The sequence below is a fragment of the Scyliorhinus torazame genome, chromosome 5 (genome assembly GCF_047496885.1).
Source record: "Scyliorhinus torazame isolate Kashiwa2021f chromosome 5, sScyTor2.1, whole genome shotgun sequence".
In the NCBI taxonomy this organism is placed as follows: domain Eukaryota; kingdom Metazoa; phylum Chordata; class Chondrichthyes; order Carcharhiniformes; family Scyliorhinidae; genus Scyliorhinus; species Scyliorhinus torazame.
In genome coordinates this window covers 170469242-170492809 of record NC_092711.1, presented here as the reverse complement: position 1 = coordinate 170492809, position 23568 = coordinate 170469242, and the positions used below count along the sequence as shown (strand labels likewise).

General features: G+C 46.1%; 1 long non-coding RNA gene across 1 annotated transcript; it reads left to right on the top strand.

Annotated features, from left to right (window-relative positions):
- The first annotated feature begins 327 nt into the window (after positions 1-327).
- LOC140420644 (uncharacterized) lies at positions 328-23105 on the top strand. Its single transcript, XR_011946492.1, has 3 exons — positions 328-523; positions 606-789; positions 22877-23105. It is a non-coding gene; the product is annotated as an uncharacterized lncRNA (long non-coding RNA).
- Positions 23106-23568: the final 463 nt, after the last annotated feature.

The following is a 23568-nucleotide window of genomic DNA, read 5'->3' as shown; positions in this document are numbered from 1 at the left end:
TGGACATGCGCAGGTGGAGATGGAGAACACCGAGCGGCTTCTCGCTCTGGCCGGAAGCGTCAGCCGGTTGCCTGGAAACCTTGTCTGCTGATGTGCAGGGGGTGGGGAAACAACGACTGGGGGCGGGGCTCGTCTGCGCCCGCCGGGCCTGCGCACTGGAACCCGGAAACGTCTCCGCGGAGCAGTGATTCAGGCAGGGCTCCGTGGGACGTCACAATGACTCAGATGGGCGTTCCCAGCACACAGTCTCCCATTGGGAGCAACATCCCTGGTCACAGAAACAAAATATTGCGGATTGGACAACAGCTCAGCGTAAGGAGGTCAAATCCCTGTCCGCCCCCTCATTGTCTCCATGAGTGACATTGGCCAATAGGAACTTGTGGAGGATTGGATTGGCGCTGATCCTCCATCCAATCAGAATTTGGGGCCTGTGTCACTGGCTGCACGGAGTTTCCTTCACTGTCTGCCCAGCAAACCTGCTGCTCCTCTCGCTTCACACAGACTGAAACCTCCTCTAAACCCTGTAAGTAAAACACTTTCTTTTCTCCCCATTACATTTATGTTCTCATTCTCACCTTCACATGGTGACTTGTTTAAATCCTCAGGCCCAGATGAGATGTTTCCCAGGCTGCTGTGGGCCGCAAGAGAGGAGATTGCAGAGGCTCTGAGAATAATTTTCAAATCTCTGGTCACAGGAGCGGTGCCAGAGGACTGGAGGACAGATAATGTGGTTCCATTATTCAAGAAGAGTAGGGAAAATCCAGGAGATTACAGACCAGTGAGTTTAACGTGAGTGTTAACACGTGGCTAAAGGAGTGGTGCGGGAAAGAGGGATTCCATTTCATGGGGCATTGGCATCAGTACTGGGGCAGGAGGGACCTGTACCGTTGGGACGGTCTTCACCTGAACCATTCTGGGACCAGTGTTCTAGCGAATAGGATAAATAGGTTGGTCACAAGGACTTTAAACTAGCAAGTTGGGGGGAAGGGAAGGGTAAAGCTATGGACAGTATAATGGAGTCTTACAACACCAGGTTAAAGTCCAACAGGTTTGTTTCGATATCACTAGCTTTCGGAGTGCTGCTCCTTCCTCAGGTGAATGAAGAGGTCTTCATTCACCTGAGGAAGGAGCAGCGCTCCGAAAGCTAGTGACATCGAAACAAACCTGTTGGACTTTAACCTGGTGTTGTAAGACTTCGTACTGTGCTCACCCCAGTCCAACGCCGGCATCTCCACATCATGACAGTATAATGGTTAATGGAGATCAAGGCAGCAGGTTACGTGACAGGTTATTATGTAGAGATATGGGTTCAAAGACGAGGAAAATTAGGAGAAAGGGTAAGAGGAAAAATAAATTGCGAAAAGTTACTGATCAAGGTGTTAGGATTCATAACAAAGACATAAAAAACAGCATAAGTGTACTTTACCTGAATGCTCGTAGTATACGAAATAAGGTAAATGAGTTGATGGCGCAAATCATCGTGAATGACTATGATTTAGTGGCCATTACTGAAACATGGTTAAAAGATGGTCACGACTGGGAGTTAAATATCCAAGGGTATCAGACTATACGAAAGGATAGAATGGACGGTAAGGGCGGTGGTGTAGCTTTGTTGTTTAAGGATGGCATCCGGGCAATAGTAAGGGATGATATTGGTGCCATGGAGGGCAAGGTTGAATCAATTTTGGTGGAAATCAGGAATAGTAAGGCGAAAAGGTCACTGAAAGGAGAAGTCTATAGGCCACCAAATAGTAACAGGATGGTAGGGCAGGCAATAAGCAAATAAATAACGGATGCATGTAGAAATGGTACAGCGGTTATCTTGGGAGATTTTAATCTGCATATCGATTGGTTTAACCAGGTTGGTAAAGGCAGCCTTGAGGAGGAGTTTATAGAATGTGCCCGGGATAATTTCCTGGAACAGTATGTAATGGAACCTACAAGGGAACAAGCGGTCCTAGATCTGGTCCTGTGTAATGAGGCAGGATTGATTAATGATCTCATAGTTCAGGATCCTCTTGGAAGGAGCGACCACAATATGGTGGAATTTGAAATACAGCTGGAGGATGACAAGGTAAAATCAAACACTAGTGTTTTGTGCTTAAACAAAGGCGATTACAATGGGATGAGAGAAGAACTAGCTAAGGTAGACTAGGAGCAAAGAGTTCATGGTGAAGCAGTTGAGGAACAGTGGAGAACCTTCCGAGCGATCTTTCACAGTGTTCAGAAAAGGTTCATACCGACAAAAAAGAAAGACGGTAGAAAGGGGAAAAATCGACCTTGGATATCGAAGGAGGTGAGGGAGAGTATCAAATTGAAGGAAAAAACATACAAAGTGGCAAAAATTAGTGGGAGACTAGTGGACTGGGAAGTTTTTAGGGGACAACAGAAAGCTACTAAAAAAGCCATAAAGAAGAGTAAGGTAGACTATGAAAGTAAACTGGCTCAGAACATAAAAGCAGATAGTAAAAGCTTCTACAAATGTATAAGACAAAAAAGAGTGGCTAAGGTAAATATTGGTCCTTTGGAAGATGAGAAGGGAGATTTAATAATAGGAGACGGGGAAATGGCTGAGGAGCTGAACAGGTTTTTTGGGTCAGTCTTCACAGTGGAGGACACAAATAACATGCCAGTGACTGATGGAAATAAGCATATGATAGGTGAGGACCTTGAAATGATTGTAATCACTAAGGAGGCAGTATTGGGCAAGCTAATGGGGCTAAAGGTAGACCAGTCTCCTGGCCCTGATGGGATGCATCCCAGAGTGTTAAAAGAGATGGCTAGGGAAATTGTAAACGCACTAGTGATAATTTATCAAAATTCACTAGACTCTGGGGTGGTCCCAGAGGATTGGAAAGTAGCAAACGTGACACCACTGTTTAAAAAAGGAGGTCGGCAGAAAGCGGGTAATTATAGGCCGGTAAGCCTAACTTCGGTTGGAGGGAAAATGCTAGAATCTATTATTAAGGAGGAAATAGCGGGGCACCTGGAGGGAAATTGTCCCATTGGGCAGACGCAGCATGGGTTCACAAAGGGTAGGTCGTGTCTGACTAATTTGGTAGAATTTTTTGAGGCCGTTACCAGTGCAGTAGGTAACGGGGAGCCAATAGATGTGGTATATCTGGATTTCCAGAAAGCTTTTGACAAGGTGCCACACAAAAGGTTGCTGCATAAACTAAAGATGCATGGCATTGAGGGTAAAGTGGTAGCATGGGTAGAGGATTGGTTAACTAACAGAAAGCAGAGAGTGGGGATATGGGTGTTTCTCTGGTTGGCAACCTGTAACTAGTGGGGTCCCTCAAGGATCAGTGTTGGGCCTGCAGTTGTTCACAATTTACATAGACGATTTGGAGTTGGGGACCAAGTGCAATGTGTCAAAGTTTGCAGACGACACTAAGATGAGTGGTAAAGCAAAAAGTGCAGAGGATACCTGAAGTCTGCAGAAGGATTTGGATAGGTTAGGTGAATGGGCTAGGGTCTGGCAGATCGAATTCAATGTTGCCAAGTGTGAGGCTATCCATTTTGGGAGGGATAACAGCAGAATGGATTATTATTTAAATGGTAAGATGTTAAAACATGCTGCTGTGCAGAGGGACCTGGGTGTGCTGGTGCACGAGTCACAAAAAGTTGGTGTGCAGGTGCAACAGGTGATTAAGAAGGCTAATCGAGTTTTGTCTTTCATTGCTAGAGGGATGGAGTTCAAGACTAGTGAGGTTATGCTGCAATTGTATAGGGTGTTGGTGAGGCCACATCTGGAGTATTGTGTTAGTTTTGGTCTCCTTACCTGAGAAAGGACATATTGGCACTGGAGGGAGTGCAGAGGAGATTCACTAGGTTGATCCCAGAGTTGAGGGGATAAGATTATGACGAGAGGTTGAGTAGACTGGGACTGTACTCATTGGAATTTAGAAGGATGCGGGGGGATCTTATTGAGACATATAAAATTATGAAGGGAATAGATAGGATAGATGCGGGCAGGTTGTTTCCACTGGTCGGGGAAAGCAGAACTAGGGGGCATAGCCTCAAAATAAGGGGAGGTAGATTTAGGACGGAGTGTAGGAGGAACTTCTTCACCCAAAGGGTTGTGAATCTCTGGAATTCCTTGCCCAGTGAAGCAGTTGAGCTCCTTCTTTAAACGTTTTTAAGAAAAAGATAGGTGCCTTTCTAAAGAATAAAGGGATTCGGGGATATGGTGTACGGGCCAGAGAGTGGAGCTGAGTCCACAAAGATCAGCCGTGATCTCATTAAATGGCGGAGCAGGCTCGAGGGGCCAGATGGCCTTCTCCTGTTCCTAATTCTTATGTTCTTATGAGTGGTCAGGAAATAAATATTCTGAGGGACAGAATTAATCTCTGTTGCTGAGGCAAGAATCAATCAAGGATAGTCAGCATGGCTTTGTCAAAGGGAGATTATGTCTTATAAAGACCGACCCAAACAAAGGCTGTAACAGGTTTCTGAGCAGCAATAGCAGTGCCTCTGGTTCTGCACCAGAACAAGGAGATGGAGCAGAGGCTGTGGACAGGGCACGTTCTGCACAATGTCCTCTGCCAATTTGGAGACTTGGAGTCAGACCTCTACATGCTGCTTGACAGTGAAGGGGACTGACTGTCTGTCAAGCCAGCCAATCCACTCAGCATCTCAATGTTCACCCTCATCCGTGCCTTTAAAATCCTCATCTGAGTCCACCCATAGCAGAACCCATCTCTGACCTCACCATCCAATGAACTGGCAAGCAAACTATATTTCACCCTGACCTGGATCCAGTTCCAGTGTTTCACCACAGCTGATCCCAACTCTATCGTGGCTGCTAAGTTTGTGCAGTGTCATATCTGAGCTGGTGGCAGAGAGGGACAGATCAAATGGCTATGTGTCTTCATGAAGTGCTAAGCTGTTGCACTCTCTTTTCATCTTTGACCTGCTGTGGCTGAACAGGCAGCATTTTCACGATGGGCCGAAGGGCATCTTTCTGTGCTGTAAAACTCTCTGATTCTTAAGTTTTGAGTCTCTGAAAGCAGGAAATGAGAAGGAGAAAGTTGGTTTGAAGGAAGACGGTGGAGGGTTGGAAAGGAAGAGATCTATGGTCTACATTGTGTGGTGTTTGCTCGTTCTTCCCGTGTCTGCGTGGGTTTCCTCCGGGTGCTCCAGTTTCCTCCCACAGTCCAACGATGTGCAGGATAGGTGGATTGGCCATGAACAATTGCCCCTTAGTGTCCAAAAGGTAGGTGGGTTAAAGGGGATAGAGAGGGGGAGTGGACCTGGGTAGCATGCTCTATCGGAGGGTCGGTGCAGAAGGATTCTCTGGATTCGATTTCATTTGCATTTTCCGAGGAGGTGACTAGGTGTGTAGTTGAGGGGAGTGCAGTTGATAATAATATCTTTTGTCACAAGTAGGCTTACATTAACACTGCAATGAAGTTACTGTGAAAATCCCCCAGTCGCCGCATTCCGGTGCCTGTTTGGGTACATGAAAATGAAAATCGCTTATTGTCACAAGTAGGCTTCAAATGAAGTTACTGTGAAAAGCCCCTGGTCGCCACAATCCGGCGCCTGTTCGGGGAGGCTGGTACGGGAATTGAACCGTGCTGCTGGCCTTCCTTGGTCTGCTTTAAAAGTCAGCTCTTTAGCCCTGTGATCAGCCAGCCCCTGTATGTACATGGAGGGAGAATTCAGAATGTCCAATTCACCTAAGAAGCACGTCTTTCGGGACTTGTGGGAGGAACCCAGAGCACCCGGAAGAAACCCACACAGACACGGAGAGAACGTGCAGACTCCACACAGACAGTGACCCAAGTCGGGAATCGAACCTGGAATCATGGAACTATGGAGCAACAGTGCTACCCACTGTGCCGCCCACATGTAGCCCATATCGACTTCAGTAAGGTTTGTGACCAGGTCTGACATGGGGGACTGGTCAAGATGGGATCCAGGGCAAATTGATACCAAAATTGGCTTCCTGGCAGCAGGCAGAGGGTGATGGTCAAAGATTGTCTTTGTGACTGGAAGCCTGTGTCCAGTGGTGTTCCACTGCGATCGGTGTTGGGTTCCATGTTGTTCGGAGCGTACATCAAGATCTGGATGTGAATGTTGGAGATCTGATAAGTTAGCAGATGACACAAAAATTGGGGGTGTGGGAAATGGTGAGGAACGCCTCAGATTACAGGATAATATGGACGGGCTGGTTAGATGGCAGAACAGTGGCAAATTGAATTTAATCCTGAAAAGTGCAACAGGTCAAATTTGAGTAATCTCTCCTAACTCAGCAACTGGAGCTGTGTATATAGTTAATGTTAAATAAAATAAGTTTTGTTTTCTCTACAACTCGGTGTTATACTCTTCATTGTCCCGTATTAAATACCCATATCCCTGCACTCTCCTGCCACTCAACCAATTTCCTAACCGTGTCAATAATTTGCCCTCAACTCCGAGGGCTTCCACCTTAGCCAACAGTCTCTTGTGTGGGACTTTATCAAATGCCTTCTGGGAGTCCGTATAAATGACATCCATAAACATTCCCCTGTCCTCTACCCTAGTCACCTCCTCAAAAAATTCAGTAAAATAAGCTGTCCCTGATCGAACAAAGTTTTTAAAAGTGTTCAGTTACCCCATCCCTAATTATACACTGCAGCAGTTTCCCCATCATAGATTTTCATAATAATCTTTATTAGTGTCACAAGTAGGCTTACATTAACACTGAGGGAGAAGACAGACTGTCCGATTCACCTATAAGGACGTCTTTTGGGACTTGTGGGAGGACCAAGATAAAACCTACGCAGACACAGGGAGAACGTGCAGACTCCACACAGACAGTGACCTAAGCCGGGAATCGAACCTGGGTCCCTGGTGCTGTGTAGCAACAGTGCTAACCATTGTGCTACCATGCCGTGTTCGGTTCGTGGTCTGTAATTCCCTGTTTTTCCCCTTTCACCCATCTTAAAAAATGAATCCCTTCCCACACTAAGAGCAGGTGAATGGCCTCTCCCCAGTGTGAACTCGCTGGTGTATCCGCACTTCAAAAAGTGCAATTCTCCAATCCAGAGGGACTACTCCTGAATCTAGGGAACTCTGGACGATTATCGTTGGGGCATCTACAATGTGCTCCCCGACTTCCTTTAACACCCTCGGATGGAAACCGTCAGGTCCTGGGGATTTGTCACTCTTTAGTTCCATTAGTTTCCTAGTTAGTGATGGTATAGTTATGTTAATTGTATTAAGTACCTGTCCTCTATCGACTATTAATTTTTTGGGGACTTCTGGCAAGTTATCCTCCTTTTCAACTGTAAATACTGAGGCAAAGTAATTGTTCAACGTGTCTGCCATTCCCCCATTATCACTGACAATATCTCCATTTCCAGCTTTTACTGGGCCTACATTGCTCTTCACCACCCGCTTTCCCGTTACATAACTAAACATTTCTTCTCATTGATATTGATGTCGCTTGCAAGTTTCCTTTCATAATCCCTTTTAGTTGCGCTTACAAGCTGCTTTATGACCCTTTGCTGGTCCTTGTACCTATCCCATTCACCCGGATCTGTACTATGTCTTGTACATTTGTGCGCCCTTTCTTTTAGTTTTAAGCTGTCCCTAATCTCTTTATTTGTCTGTGGCTGTTTTCTTTTTGTGAAGTGGAAACTTTTCCTCTCAGGGGTATATACTTGCTCTGTATATTGTTAAATGTTTCTTTAAACATTCTCCACTGATCTTCAGTTGTTTGACCCATTAACAGATCTCCCCAGTTTACCGAGGACAGTCTCTGTCTCATCCCGTTAACGTCAGCCTTACCCAAGCCTAAAACTCTACTGTCTGTAACTTGCTTTTCACTTTAAAACACTACACTGAATTCAATCATGTTGTGATCACTATTTGATAAATGTTCATGCACAGTTAGGCTACTCATTAAATTGGGCTCATTACTCATAATTAAATCTAATATTGCCTGTCGCCTTGTTACATCTGGAACATATTGCAGCAGGAAACTATCTCGGACACATTCCAGAAATTCACTCCCTTTCTGACAGTTGCTTGTCTGCCTCTCCCAATCTGTGTCAGTTATAATCCCCCATTAATACTACTCTGCCTTTGCTACACACTTGCCTAATTTCTGCCTTTATACAATCTAGCGCCTCAGAACTGCCACCAGGGGGTCGATACACAACACCCATTACAGTTTTAGATTTTTTTGTTCCTCAGTTCCACCCATATGGGGCGGGATTCTCCATCCCGTCGGCCAATGGGGTTTCCCATTGTGGGCACCCCCATGTCGTCGGGAAGTCCGCGGGCGTGAGTGCACTGCTGGTGAAGCAGAGGATCCCGACGACGGAGAATCCAGCCCATGGTCTCCGCTGGATACTTCCCCCTCATTATCCTCCTTCACCATTAAGGTGATAGTATTTCTAATCAGTAAGGCTACTTCACCCCCTCTGCCATATTCTCTGTCCCTCCTGTAAACTTTATAACCGGTATATTTTGTACCCAGTCCAGACCGTCCTGATACTTGTTTTTGGAACTGTATTGAGTTCTCCTGAGGCCTTCCCCTCCCCCTCCATTTATTAGTTTAAAGTCGTTCTGACCTCCCTATTTATCCTTTCCACGTGGACACTGGTTCCAGATCGGTTCAGGTGGAGACCGTCCCAACGGTACAGATCCCTCCTGTCCCAATACTGATGCCAGTGCTCCATGAAATGGAACCCCTCGTTCCCGCACCACTCCTTTAGCCACGTCTTTACTTCCCTAATTTTCCTCATTCCTACACCAAATTACACGTGGCTCGGCAAATAATCCAGAGATTATAAGCCTTGAGGACCTGTTCTTTAATTTTGTTCCTAGTTCCTGATATTCCCCAAACAGGTCCTCTTTCCGAGTCTTGCTGATGTTGTTTGTCCCAACGTGGACCCCAACAACTGGATCCTCCCCTCCCTCTCCAATATCCTTTCAAGCCGGTTAGAGATGCCCCTCACCCTGGCACCGGGCAGGCAACATACCATGTGGGACTCTCGGTCCTGCTTCCAAAGGATGTTCTCAGTTCCCGTAATTATAGAATCCCCGACAACTACCACTTCTTCCCCCCTCTTGGATGGCCTCCTGTACCAGGGTGCAGTGGTTAGCCAGCTCATCCTTCCTACAGTCACTGCTCCGATACCCTGCCCCTCCGAGTCCACTCCCTGGAGACTCGGCAGTGAATCCCTGAGGTAAGGTTTTTGTCCTCACAGCTCCGAAACTCCATCCCTCCGAGTCCGCTCCCTGGAGAGTAGGTCTGGGGAATAGGTATTGGAGACAGGTATTGGGGAATGAGAGGTAGGAATGTTCCATAGAAACTAGAATTCTCTGTTCTGAATTTCTATCCTGTACTGAGTGTTGACTTATGTAAACTTCTTTTACAGATATTGCAAGAGGAGGAATTACAGACAGAAATCTCAATTGTCACATCTTGGTCTTACAGAGTCACCTTGGGACCTGAATATCATCGGCCCTTGAATCTAGAAGGAGAAATGTTTGCCCAATCTGTCGGCATGAAAAGATGTTAAACATCAGTGTGACTGGAAAAGCACCGAGACACACACACCCGAGTGAGAGTGTTCCAGAGCACTGACTGTGGAAAGAGCTTTAACCAGTTACACAGCCTGAAAAAGACATCACACCATTCACAGTGGGGAGAGACCGTACACGTGTTCTGTGTGGAGTGGACGAGGCTTCAACTGATTGTCCAACCTGGAGAGACACGAGGAGACCCAAAACATGGAGAAACCGTGGAAATGTGGGGACTGTGGGAAAGGATACAGATTCCCATCTCAGCTGGAGACTCATCGACGAATTCATACTGGGGAGAGGCCATTCACCTGCCCTGTGTGTGAGAAGGGATTCACTCTGTTCTCCAGCCTTAAGACACACCAGCAAATTCACACTGGGGGGTGGCCATTCACCTGCTCTCAGTGTGGGAAAGGATTCACTCAGTTACCCAATTTGCAGGCACATCAGCGAGTTCACACTGGGGAGAGGCCATTCACCTGCTCTCTGTGCAGGAAGGGATTCACTCAGTTATCCAACCTGCAGAGTCACCAGCGAGTTCACTCTGGGGAGAGACTGTTCATCTGCTCCCAGTGTGGGAAGGGATTCAGTAAATCATCCAACTTGCGGACACATCAGCGAGTTCACGCTGGGGAGAGGCCGTTCACCTGCTCTCTGTGTGGGAAGGGTTTCACTCAGTTATCCCACCTGCAGAGTCACCAGCAAGTTCACTCTGGGGAGAGACCTTTCATCTGCTCCCAGTGTGGGAAGGGATTCACTCAGTTCTCCAACCTGCGGACACACCAGCGAGTTCATACTGGGGAGAGGCCATTCACCTGCTCTCAGTGTGGGAATCGATTCACTCAGTTATCCAGCCTACAGAATCACCAGCGAATTCACACTGGGGAAAGACCATTCACCTGCTCCCAGTGTGGGAAGGGATTCAGTGATTCATCCAACCTGCGGACACATCTGCGGGTTCATAGTGGAGAGAAGGCAATCACGTTCTCTGAGTAAGGGAAGGCAATTAGTGTTCCATCCCGCCTGCAGACAGACCAGTGAGTTCACCCCGGGGAGTGAGCATTCACCTGCACTCAATGTGGGAGGGAATGTGGTGTTTCCTTGTACCTGCCGAGACACCAACAAGTTCAAAGTGATTACAGGGGCTATTGCTGTTATTGTTTCTGCTCTCGGTTACATCCGGGACTGCATTTTGTTCATTCTGTCAGTTGGTCACTGGGGAGGGTCGGAGGGTTTTGTTCTGCTCGACTTGGCAGTCCCATGGCTTTGCCTCCAGAGGGCTGACGCTCTTTGAGCCTTGTTGCGACTACCTTGGTTCAAATTTCACAAGGATCACAGAGTGAAGGGGTGTTTGGAAGTGAGAAGATATTCAGTTTGCATTTCTGTTTGGATCCCTCTAAATCCTGCCACATTACCATGAAGATGGGCCTTGGTGGTTCCATGTTTTTGTTTAATTTATCTGGGTGAACATCCAATCAGGGTATGAGGGGCAAGTTGTCTGAGGTAGACTGGGAAACTGCATTAAATGGTATGGTGGGAGACAGGCAATAGCTAATATTTTAAGGCATTATTATTCATCTACGGGGGGTGGGGGGGGGGGTGGGGTCAGTTAGCTCAGTTGGCTGGTTCATGATGCGGAGTGACTCCATTAGCTGGGGTGCAACTGTCGTACTGGCTGAGGTTATCCATGAAGGGTCCACCTTCTCAACATTGCCCCTCGCCTGAGTTGTGGTGACCCTCAGATTAAACCACCAGTCATCTCGCTCTCGCTCCCTCTCTCTCTGATATCTTCAGTCTGGATAGGCCCAGTGGACCCGGCTATTCTGGGTCTGGATATTTTATTCTAATTGAATTCTCCCTTAAGCTTTGAAAATGGGACAGTAACATGGCCAATCAGAACCATCAGGAAAGATCAGCTTTATGACCATCCAATGTGGCAAAAGATAAGAATGATTGTCGCCAATTACAGATGGAACCAGCATCATTCACTGGTAATGTTCCACCGTGTACCAAACAATACCCATCAACCCGTCCCCAACCAAAGGGATTTTACCCACAGTAGAGCAACTGGAGGAAAGAGGAGTGTTAATTAAAACACGCAGTTCGTCAAATAGTCCAGTTTGGCAAATGGTACAGGGTGCCTGACCTTTGACGACTGAAAGGCAAACCTATATCAATCTGGGATCCACCTGTGTTCCAGTGAAAGTCTGGAATGTTTATATGGGATGAATAAGTTGATCACTTTCTCCTGGAAATATTTACATCCTGGCCCATGAATTTTGTTTCAAAGAAATCCACATTTGAAAGCCCGGCCAAGACATGAAATATCAACACCATAACAGGGCAGATAAGAAAGACAGATACTCACTTTCATCTTCAGAGCATCTGAGAGTTAAGAAAATGTGACATGATTTTGGGATACCGGTGTGGGTGTGCAGATGTGATTTGTTACATGTGAAAAATAACAAGCCTAAATTCACGGTGAAATGGACTGAAGACCGAGTCCCAAACACACACAGCTACTGGAGACACAGCAGGAGATGAAATGGTTAATGTGGCCAGGGGATTGAGACACCATTGTGACATCATCAAGATATTGACACACTCCAGAGAGAAACTGACTTTAAAACAATCAGAATAGAATTAAACACACTGGACATGGGCAAAGTGGGAGTGAAATTAAAGCGATAATGGGACAATGAAGGGCTTGGGAGAAATAATACTGAGTAAGAACTGTCCACAAGTTGGATGGGGGTAAAGGGGGAGTTGAAGAATCTTATACATCCATGCTTGATCTGTTGCTTGAAGCATCTGTCCTTATGTACCAGTAACCTAGAATTCGCCGCACAAGAAGAAAATATGGAGTAGATGTTACCCCAGGCGGGGCCAGAACTGGACAATAAAGGAGTGAAATTGAGTGAGGATTTGTGGAGAGAGTTTTGTAAATTCTTAATGGAATGCAGGAGTTGCTGGACCAGAATTTATTGCCCTTGAACTGAGTAGCTTGCTCGGACATGTCAGATTTTAACCGGGTCTCCCCGATTTCTAGTCTCTGCCACAAGGGGAAACATCCTCAGCACCGTGGGCTGCATGGTAGCACAGTGGTTAGCACAGTTGCTTCGCAGCTCCAGACTCCCAGGTTCGATTCCCGGCTTGGGTCATTGTCTATGCGGAGGCTGCACGTTCTCCCCGTGTCGATGAGGTTTCCTCCGGGTGCTCCGGTTTCCTCCCACAAGTCCAAAGATGTGCGGGCTAGGTGGATGGGCCATGCTAAATTGCCCTTAGTGTCCAAAAAAGGTTAGGTGGGGTTACGGGGATAGGGTGAGGTATGGGCTTGAGTAGGGTGCTCTTTCCAAGGGCCGGTGCAGACCTGATTGGGCCAAATGGCCTCCTTCTGCGCTGTAAATTCAATGAATCTCTCTGTCAATTCCACTCAGGATCTCATGTGTTTCAATAAGATCATCTCTCATTCTTCTCAACTGCACTGGATACAGTCCCAACCTGTCAAACCTTTCCTCAGAGGATAACCCCCTCGTTCCAGAATCTGGGAGTCAACCTCCTCTGAACTGCTTCTGATGCAATTATCTCATTTCTGAAATAAGGAGACCCAAACTGTACACAGTGCTCTAAATATGGGGTGGGATTCTCCATCCTGTGGCGCATCCCTGCCAGCAGCGGGATTCTCCATCCTGCAGCGCCCCCACCTGGAATGGCCAATGGGGTTTCCCATTGTTGCCAGCTCCACGTCGTCTGGAAGTCCCCAGGCGTGGGTGCGCTGCCGGCGCAATGGAGAATATACAGTGGAGAATCCAGCCCATGGTCTCACCCAGGCCCTGTACAACTGCAGCAAAACACCCCAACTTTTATATTCCACTCCCTTTGCAATAAACAACAATATTCCATTCACCTTCCTAATCACTTGCTGTACCGGCTGTAAGGGCCCTTCCTTTTCATAACCTTATTTCCCCTTTCTTTTATTGTTGCCGTTACATTTTGTCCATGGATGCTTAATGGACATGTCACTTTAAGGCAAGCAGCCTGTATCTTTAATTCAAGCAGAAGAATCCAGGCGTCTGTACTGGTTTAAACTGGAGCTGAAGATCTTTAGGCACCAGTGTGAGAATTGGGGTTGGGACTCGGTTTGATTGATTGGTTGGTGGCCAATGAATTGGCCCAGAAGGCTGTGCTCCAAGGTAACAGGCGGTGATTGGATCCTATCCCGCTGGGATGTTTTTCAGAATCCCAAGCTTTTAGTTTGATTCTAGCAGCACAAAAGGCAGAACTGACTAACTCTCTCCAGAAGGCAGCTGTGAGTGCTATCTCTCTTCCCAGATAGCCTGTGGGTGCTGTCGTCCTGAAACCATGGAGACCTGAACACAAACTGAAATGTTTGAACAGAGATGAGGTGCCTCGCCAGAAAAGTGTGAGTACTGCATTTCTAAACTCCAGAGAACCTGAACAAATTAATCTACAGAGAAGATCACTACAGGCTGTAAACTAAAGACTTTAATCTGCAAGCTTGCTGTGAAGAAAAGTGCCAAAAACCATCATCTGAAAAAAAGAATTTCTTTAACTTCTGATTTTATCCCTTTCCACCCCTCTGTGTTTGTCTGTCTATGTGTGTGTGTAGAGGCTGGGGGCAGGTTAAAGTGGGAATTAGGAATTGGCTTATAGTTAACCAGTTGTGTTTGCTGCATATTTTATTGTTGTTCTTGTAATAAATAAACAGTAATTGTGTTTACATTTGCAACTATGGTGACTGATTGTTGGGCAGCCGAGGACCAAAGACATAGGGGGCTGGATTCTCCGTCCCACAGTGCCAGATTTCTGGTTCAGTGTGCTGTCAGGTTTCGCCAGCTGATCAATGGGGTTTCCCATTGTGGGCCAGCAGTCCAACGCTGTCGGGAAACCCCCGGGCTGCCGGCAAAACGGAGCATCCCGGCGGCGGAGCATCCAGCCCAGGGTATTTTCATAAGAATTATTGATTAATTCACTTGTGCTGTGACTCTGGGGCACGTGGGGCTGGAATTGACCGCGCACTAGCCCAGGGTGTCGTAACACAGCAAACTAACTTGTGATTCCTGTACCAGGACACCCAGATCCCTCTGTGCCTCAGAGTTCTGTAATCTCTCTCCCATTTAAATAATGTTGTTTTATTTAATCCTTCCTGCCAAAGTGGGCACGTTTACATTTTCCCAGGTTATGCTCCATCTGTCAATTTGTTCTCACTCAGTTCATCTATTTGTTGTCCTTTGCATTCTCCTGAAGTCCACTTGGCAAATTAATTTCCAATTCCTCTTTGTGTCATCAGCAAATTTAACCCCATCCAACTCATTAATATAGATTGTAAATAGTTGAGGGCCCAGCACTGATCCTTGTGATACTCCACTTGTCACATCCTACCAACCCAAACATGACCCATTTATATCCACTCTCTGCTTCCTGTGAGCTAACCAATCCTCTATCCCTGCTGATATGTTGCCCTCTAGTCTACACCATGACCTCTTATGTTGTGCAGTGACCTTTGATGTGGCACCTTGGGAAATACTTTCTATAAATCTAAATAAACCACATCTGCAGGTTCCCCTTTATTGACATCCCATGTTACTCCCTCAAGGAGCCTCAATAAATCAGAACCTGAACCCCATTTTGTGTGTTAAAAGAAAAGTCATAGGGGCAGCATGTGGCGCAATGGTTAGCACTGGGACTGCGGCGCTGAGGACCCGGGTTCAAATCCCGGCCCTGGGTCACTGTCCGTGTGGAGTTTGCACATGTCTGCGTGGATTTCACCCCCACAACCCAAAGATGTGATGGATTGGTCATGTTAAATTGCCCCTTAATTGGCAAAAGAAATAATTGGGTACTCTAAATTTGTTTTTAAAAAAAGAAAAATCAAATCTCCTCTCCCCCTCTGGTTCCTTTGCCAATCACCTTAGATTGACTCACTTTCTGTTAAAGAGCCTCTCAACCTCTCACCCACTTTCCCTGAACTACATCAATCTAATCACGAAAAATCCAGCAAAATCAAATATTTTCCTGTTAATTGTTTATTAATGAAACAACATGGTTAAAAAAACTAACAGAAAATTACTTGAGGATAAATAGCAAGCAGAGTAAAAGGATGTTTACAATGTTCAGAACCCAAATGGTTTCTCTTTGGTTTCTCTGTTCCCATGACTCCTCACTTTGGACACGGGCACTGAATACCGGGGGTCACGTCACTTACCCCAGTCACCCCCTCCTGTGTCCTAATTGGTTGGAGGTCCATTTCCCAGTCAGTCCTCCAGCACCTTCCGGTCTCTCTATTAGTGCGACGCCGATGGCAGTTTCCCAACTGGGGTGCAGGCTCCGTTATTCTCAGCTAAATCCAGCCCTCAGCTCCATCTCCTGGCTGTCATTGACACGAGAAGTGAGCCAGAAAGCTGCCTGAGGCTCAAATGGGAAGTCAAAACTTGTGGATTAGGATCTCTGTACAGATCAGTAACTTTAAAAAAAATCAATTCCAAGTCAACAGTTGAAAGGATCACACAACAGGCCTTACGGTTTTCTGGGTTTTACTGCAGCAAACAAACTAGAAGCAACATTTTGTTTCTAATTTTTCCAATTAAGGGGCAATTGAGTGCGGCCAATCCATCAATCCTGCACATCTTTGGGTTGTGGTGGTGTGACCCACGCAGACACAGGGAGAATGTGCAAACACCACATGGACAGTGACCCTGGGCCGGGATTGAACTCGGGTCCTCGGCGCCGTGAGGCAGCAGTGCTAACCACTGTGTGACCGTGATGCCTTAGTAGCAACATTGACTAAACACTACTTTTGCCAGAAACCTCCACCTTTATTTATAAAATAGAACTTGTCCTTTTACACAATCTAAAATTCCACTCCACGGTTATACTTTACTCTGCACCAGAAATCCAAACTGAAGTGTCTCAGAACGGTAGCATAGTGGTTAGCACAATTGCTTCACAGCTCCAGAGTCCCAGGTTCGATTCCCATCTTGGGTCACTGTCTGTGCGGAGTCTGCACATTCTCCCCGTGTTTGCGTGGGTTTCCTCCGGGTGCTCCGGTTTCCTCCCACAGTCCAAAGATGTGCGGGTTAGGTGGATTGGCCATGTTAAATTGCCCATAGTGTCCAAAATTGTACTTAGTGTTGGGTGGGGTTACTGGGTTATGGGGATAGGGTGTTGACCTTGGGTAGGATGCTCTTTCCAAGAGCCGGTGCAGACTCGATGGGCCAAATGGCCTCCTTCTGCACTGTAAATGCTATGATAATCTAGGAGTACAACAGTTGCACCCCTGCTATTGGAGTCACTCCACATCATGGTCAGACATCCAGCTAACTGACACCCCCCTCTGGCAGATATATAATAATTCCTTCACTATTAGCTATTGCCTGTCTCCCATCATACCATTTAATGTGGTTTCCCAGTCCACCCCAGACAACTTGCCCCATATACCCTGATAGTTTTCTTCTGTGAGAAACACCTAGATAAATTAAACAAAAAAAAACTTGTAACCACCTAGGGCCCATCTTCATGGCAATGTGGCATGATTTGGGGGGCATCCAAACAGAAATGCAAACTGAATATCTTCTCACTTCCAAACACCCCTTCACTCTGTGATCCTTGTGAAATTCAAAACCAGGTAGTCGCAACAAGGCTCGAAGAGCGTCAGCCCACTGGAGGCAAAGCCATGAGACCGGCAGTCCAGCAGAAAGAAACCCATCCCATTGACCAACTATCAGAATGAACAAAATGCAGTCCTTGATGTAACTGAGAGCAGAAACAATAACAGCAGAATCCAACCCCTGTAATCAATTGTGAACTTGTTGGTGTCTCAGCAGGTGGGATGAATCATGGATTCCCTTCCCACACTGAGAGGTGAACGGTCTCTCCCCAGTGTGAACTCGCCGGTGTCTCAGCAGGTGGGATGGTTCACTAATTTCCTTCCCCTACTCAGAACACGTGATTGCCTTCTCCCTAGTGTGAACTCGCTGATGTGTCTGCAGGTTGAATTCCTTTCCACACTGGGAGCAGGTGAACGGCCTCCCCAGTGTGAATTCGCTGGTGACTCTGCAGGTGGGATAACTGAGTGAATCTCTTCCCACACTGAGAGCAGGGGAATGGCTTCTCCCCAGTGTGAATTCGCTGGTGTTTCTTCAGGTCCGGTAACCGAGGGAATCCCTTCCCACACTGAGGGCAGGTGTATGGCCTCTCCCCAGTGTGAACTCGCTTATGTGTCCGCAGGGCGGATGAATGTCTGAATCCCTTCCCACACTGAGGGCAGGTGAATGGCTTCTCCCCTGTGTGAACTCGCTGGTGTGTCTGCAGGTTTGATAACTGAGTGAATCCCTTCCCACACTGAGAGCAGGTGAACGGCTTCTCCCCTGTGTGAACTTGCTGGTGTGACTTCAGACTGGATAAGCGAGGGAATTCCTTCCCACACTGAGAGCAGATGAACGGTCTCTCCCCAGTGTGAACTCGCTGGTGTGACTTCAGACTAGATACCTGAGTGAATCCTTTCCCACACTGAGAGCAGGTGAACGGCCTCTCCCCAGTGTGAACTCGCTGATGTTTCTTCAGACTGGACAACAGAGTGAATCCCTTCTCACACTGCGGACAGGTGAACGGCCTCTCCCCAGTGTGAACGCGTCGATGAATCTCCAGCAGAGATGGGAATCTGTATGCCTTCCCACATTTCCACGGTTTCCTCATGTTTTGGGTGTCCTCATGTCTCTCCCTGTTGGACAATCAGTTGAAGCCTCATCCACACAGAACACATGTACGGTCTCTACCCGCTGTGAATGGTGTGATTTGTTTTCAGGCTGTGTAACTGGTTAAAGCTCTTTCCACAGTCAGTGCCCTGGAACACTCTCACTCGGGTGTGTCTGTCTCAGTGCTTTTCCAGTCACACTGATGTTGAAAGTGGGCAAACAATTCTCCTCCGAGATTCAAAGGCTGATGATACTCAGATTCCAAAGTATCGAGTGACTCTGTAAGACTGAGACGTGTCAATTGAGATTTGTCTGTAATTCCTCCTCTTGTAATATCTGTAAAAGGAGTTTACAAAAGTCAACACTCAGTCCAGGATAGAAATTCAGAACAGATAATTCTAATTTCTCTGGAACATTCTTTCCTCTCATTCCCCAATACCTCAGCTCCACTACCACAAGACCATAAGACATAGGAGCAGAATTAGGCCACTCGGCCCATCGAGTCTGCTCCGCCATTCAATCATGGCTGATATTTTTCTCATCCCCATTCTACTGCCTTCTCCCCATAACCCTTGACTCCCTTATTAATCAAGAACCTATCTATCTCTGTCTTGAAGATACTCAGTGATTTGGCCTCCACAGGCTTCTGCGGCAAAGAGTTCCACAGATTCACCACCCTCGGGCTGAAGAAATTCCTCCTCATCTCTGCTTTAAAGGATTGTTCCTTTAGTCTGAGATGGTGTCTTCTGGTTCTAGTTTTTCCTACAAGTGGAAACATCCTCTCCACGTCCACTCTATCCAGGCCTCGCAGTATCCTGTGAGTTTCAATAAAATCCCCCCTCATCCTTCTAAACTCCAATGTAAACAGATCCAGAGTCCTCAACCGTTTCTCATACGACAAGCTCTTCATTCCAGGGATCCTTCTTGTGAACCTCCTCTGGACCCTTTCCAAGGTCAGCACATCCTTCTTTAGATACGGGTCCCCAAACTGCTCACAATACTCCAAATGGGGTCTGACCAGAGCCTGATACACCTATTGCCCATACCTAGTCTCCAGGGAGCGGACTCGGAGGGGCAGGGTATCGGAGCAGTGACTGTAGGAAGGATGAGCTAGCTGACCACTGCACCCTGGTACAGGAGGCCATTCAATTGGGGGGAGGAAGTGGTAGTTGTCGGGGATTCTATAATTAGGGGAACTGATAACATCCTTTGGAAGCAGGACCGAGAGTCCCACATGGTATGTTGCCTGCCCGGTGCCAGGGTGAGGGGCATCTCTAACCGGCTTGAAAGGACATTGGAGAGGGAGGATCCAGTTGTTGGGGTCCACATTGGGACAAACAACATCAGCAAGACTCTGAAAGAGGACCTGTTTGGGGAATATCACGAACTAGGAACAAAATTAAAGAACAGGTTCCCAAGGGTTATAATCTCTGGATTATTCCCTGAACCACTTGCAAATTGGCCCAGGATGAGAAAATTAGGTAAGTAAACACGTGGCTAAAGGAGTGGTGCGGGAAAGAGGGGTTCAATTTCATGGGGCACTGGCATCAGTATTGGGACTGGAAGGATCTGTACCATTGGGACGGTCTCCACCTGAACCGATCTGGGACCAGTATCCTCGTGGAAAGGATAAATAGGGAGGTAGTCAGGAACCTAACGTCAGGAACTGCAGCTAATGACAAAGCAAGTAGCATCCTGGTTAACGCAAAAGTGAAAAGTAACAAAGAAGCAAATAACAAAGAAGCAGTGCTGAGGGAGCGGTCAGGGGGAACAGCCCGATTAAGAGTTCTGTAGACAAATGCACGGAGTGTAAGCAATAAACTAGACGAGCTGCAGGCGCCAATGCAAGTTGAAGATTATGATGTTGTCGCTATTACAGAGACTTAGCTGCAGGATGGTCAGGACTGGGAACTAAATATACCGGTTATAAAGTTTACAGGAGGGACAGAGAATATGGCAGAGGGGGTGGATCAGCTTTACTGATCAGAAATACTATCACCTCAATGGTGAGGGAGGGAACAATGAGGGAAAAGCATCCAGTGGAGACAACAGGAGTGGAACTGAGGAAGAAAACAATCTCAAACTGTAATGGGTGTTGTGTATCGACCCCCTGGTGGCAGTTCAGAGGTGCTAGATTGTATAAAGGCAGAAATTTAGCAAGTGTGTAGCAAAGGCAGAGGAGTATTAATGGGGGGATTATAACTGACACACAGATTGGGAGAGGCAGACAAGCACCTGGCAGAAAGGGAGTGAATTTCTGGAATGTGTCCGGGATAGTTTCCTGCAGCAATATGTTCCAGATGTAACAAGGGGACAGGCAATATTAGATTTAGTTGTTAGTAAGGGCCAGCACAGTGGTGCAGCGGTTAGCACTGCTGCCTTACAAAGCCGAGGACCTGGGTTCGATCCTGCCCCAGGTCACTGACCGTGTGAAGTTTGCACATTCTCCCTGTTTCTGCCTGGGTCTCACCCCCACAACCCAAAAAGATGTGCAGGGCAGGTCAATTGGCCACGCTAAATTGCCCCTTAATTGGGGGGGAAAAAAGAATTGGGTTACTCTAAATGTATTTGAAAAAAGATTTAATTATGAGTAATAACCCAAATTTAGTTGGTAGCCTAACTGTGCGCAAACATTTATCAAATAGTGATCACAACATGAATGAATTCAGTGTAGTGTTTTAAAGTGAAAAGCACGTTCCAGACAGTAGAATTTTAGACTTGGGTAAGGCTGACGTTAACGGGATGAGACAGAGACTGTCCACGGTAAACTGGGGAGATCTGTTAAAGGGTCAAACAACTGAGGATCAGTGGAGAATATTTAAAGAAACATTTAACGAGATACAGAGCAAGTATATACCCCCGAGAGGAAAAGGCTCCACTTCACAAAAAAAAAGCAGCCATGGACAAATAAGAGGTGAGGGACAGCTTAAAACTAAAAGAAAGGGCGCACAAAAATACAAGACATAGTACAGATCCGGACGAATAGGAAAGGTACAAGGACCAGCAAAGGGTCACAAAGCAGCTTGTAAGAGCGACTAAAAGGGATTATGAAAGGAAACTTGCAAGGGACATCAATATCAATGAGAAGAATGTTTAGTTATATAAAGGGAAAGCGGGTGGTGAAGAGCAATGTAGGCCCAGTAAAAGCTGAAAATGGAGATGTTGTCAGTGATAATGGGGGAATGGCAGACACATTGAACAATTACTTTGCCTCAGTATTTACAGTTGAAAAGGAGGATAACTTTTCAGAAGTCACAAAATAATTAATAGTCGATAGAGGACAGGGACTTAATACAATTTATGTAAATATAGATTAGATTTATATTTATTGTCACGTGTACCGAGGTACAGTGAAAAGGATTGCTCTGCGTACAGTCCAGGCAGATCCTTCCATTTATGAAGAAACATAGGACGTATAATAAATACACAATGTAAAGACATAGACATAGTGTGAAGCATACAGAGTATAGTGCGAACAACAGGAGGGAAGATACAGAGAGAGATCAGTTCAGTCCATAAGAGGGTCATTCAGGAGTCTGGTAACAGCGGGGAAGAAGCTGTTTTTGAATCTGTTAGTGCGTGTTCTCAAACTTTTGTATCTTCTGCCCAATGGAAGAGGTTGGAAGAGAGAATAACCCAGGTGGGAGGGGTCTTTGATTATGCTGCCCGCTTTCCCAAGGCAGCTATAGTATCACTCACAAGGAAATTAATGGAACCAAAGATTGACAGATCCCCAGGACCTGACGGTTTCCATCCGAGGGTGTTAAAGGAAGTTGGGGATGTTAAGAAAAATGCGAAAGATGTAATTTGAAACGAGAAGGTCTGATGATAAAACCCAAGGAACATGAGAAAAAGCAAAGTAACAGAAAAGATCCTAGAAATGTAAATGTAATGAAATGCTAAAAAATGATATAGCAGAAGGCCCTCGAAGGGTCAACTGCAGACAAATATTCTTTGGAATGCAGACGGCCATTATCACACAGGCCTCGAGATAACCAAGCAGCTCATGCTGTAACCTGATATCTTTAGTTCAAGTCGGAGAAAGTTTTATAAAAGTTAAGTTTTAAGTTACATAAAGGGAATGAGTTTAATACCCTTCAATAGAAGTTAATTAGTTTAGCAAGCAATTGATTGGAATTGCCAAAATCTTAAGTTTGAATTACTTGAAATAACATTTATTTGTGAATGATAGAAACGTAATGACACCAGTTAAAAGTGGAAATCTGGAGAGAAGAGTTGATTTTAATACCGGACAATTCACCGCAGCTCACTGCTTCTTTTCAAAAAAGCAATCAATAGCTTGTTGTAAAATTGTAAAAAGGGAAGAATATAACTTGAAACATTTAGGAATACAAGAAAATACAATGCTTAAAAAAGATAAGGGATTGAAAGGCTGGAATGCCACAGAATAATTAGCAGGACGCCTCCCTGCCAGTGAGCTGACAAACCAAGGTCAAGCTTAACATGAAGGCACTCTCATGTTCGACATTACGGAAACTAGATGTGGAATCATATGGACAGAAAGGGTATTGCGTTAAGGAGCAGAAGAAAATACTTTAAAATAATGTCATGTAATCAGCAAGGCTGTTGGAAGGGTGATATATATCCTGAATAGCTCTCAGCCAGGCACTCACTCTCAGCTTGCAGGGTGATTTCGGTACATGGGACTGACAGAATACGAAAGCCGAGCAGAACCGCAAAATAACCGGGAGAAAACCAACAGATAAAGAAGAGAGATTGTCAAGGAGGCCCAGGAAGGTCTGATCAGCCAACCAGGAGAATCCAGAAGCAAGATCTTTTTACTTTTCTGTAAAGACAGTGATTTTATCTTGTAAAAGAAAAAATAATAATAAAATAATTTAAAGTTTTAACCTGAAACAGTGGTTATTACAAAGTCTACTTTACTTACTTAGCAACGCGGGACCAAGATCGATGCTACTAAGTGGTAAGTCGATAAAATTCTTCTCTAAAGATATGGGTTATGCCGGGGGATAACTTGAAACACTAGTTTGACCCGAATAGCACCCACCTAAGTCTGCAGAGGAGTCAGGGAGTGAGAATCCCTGTTCACCATTAAGAATATCTTGACCCTTTTTTGGTACAGGGGGAATTCTAAGAATACTGGTGAGTTTTTTACTTCAGGGAGCACATTGTAGATGCCCTAACAAGAATCTCCCAGAGTTCCCTAGATTCAGGAGTAGTCCCTCTGGATTGGAAAACTGCACTTGTCACTTTTTAATGAGGGGGAAACCCGGGAATTACAGACCAGTTCGCCGAACATCTGGGGTGGGGAAATTGCTGGAGTTTATAATCAGGGATGGGGGTAACTGAA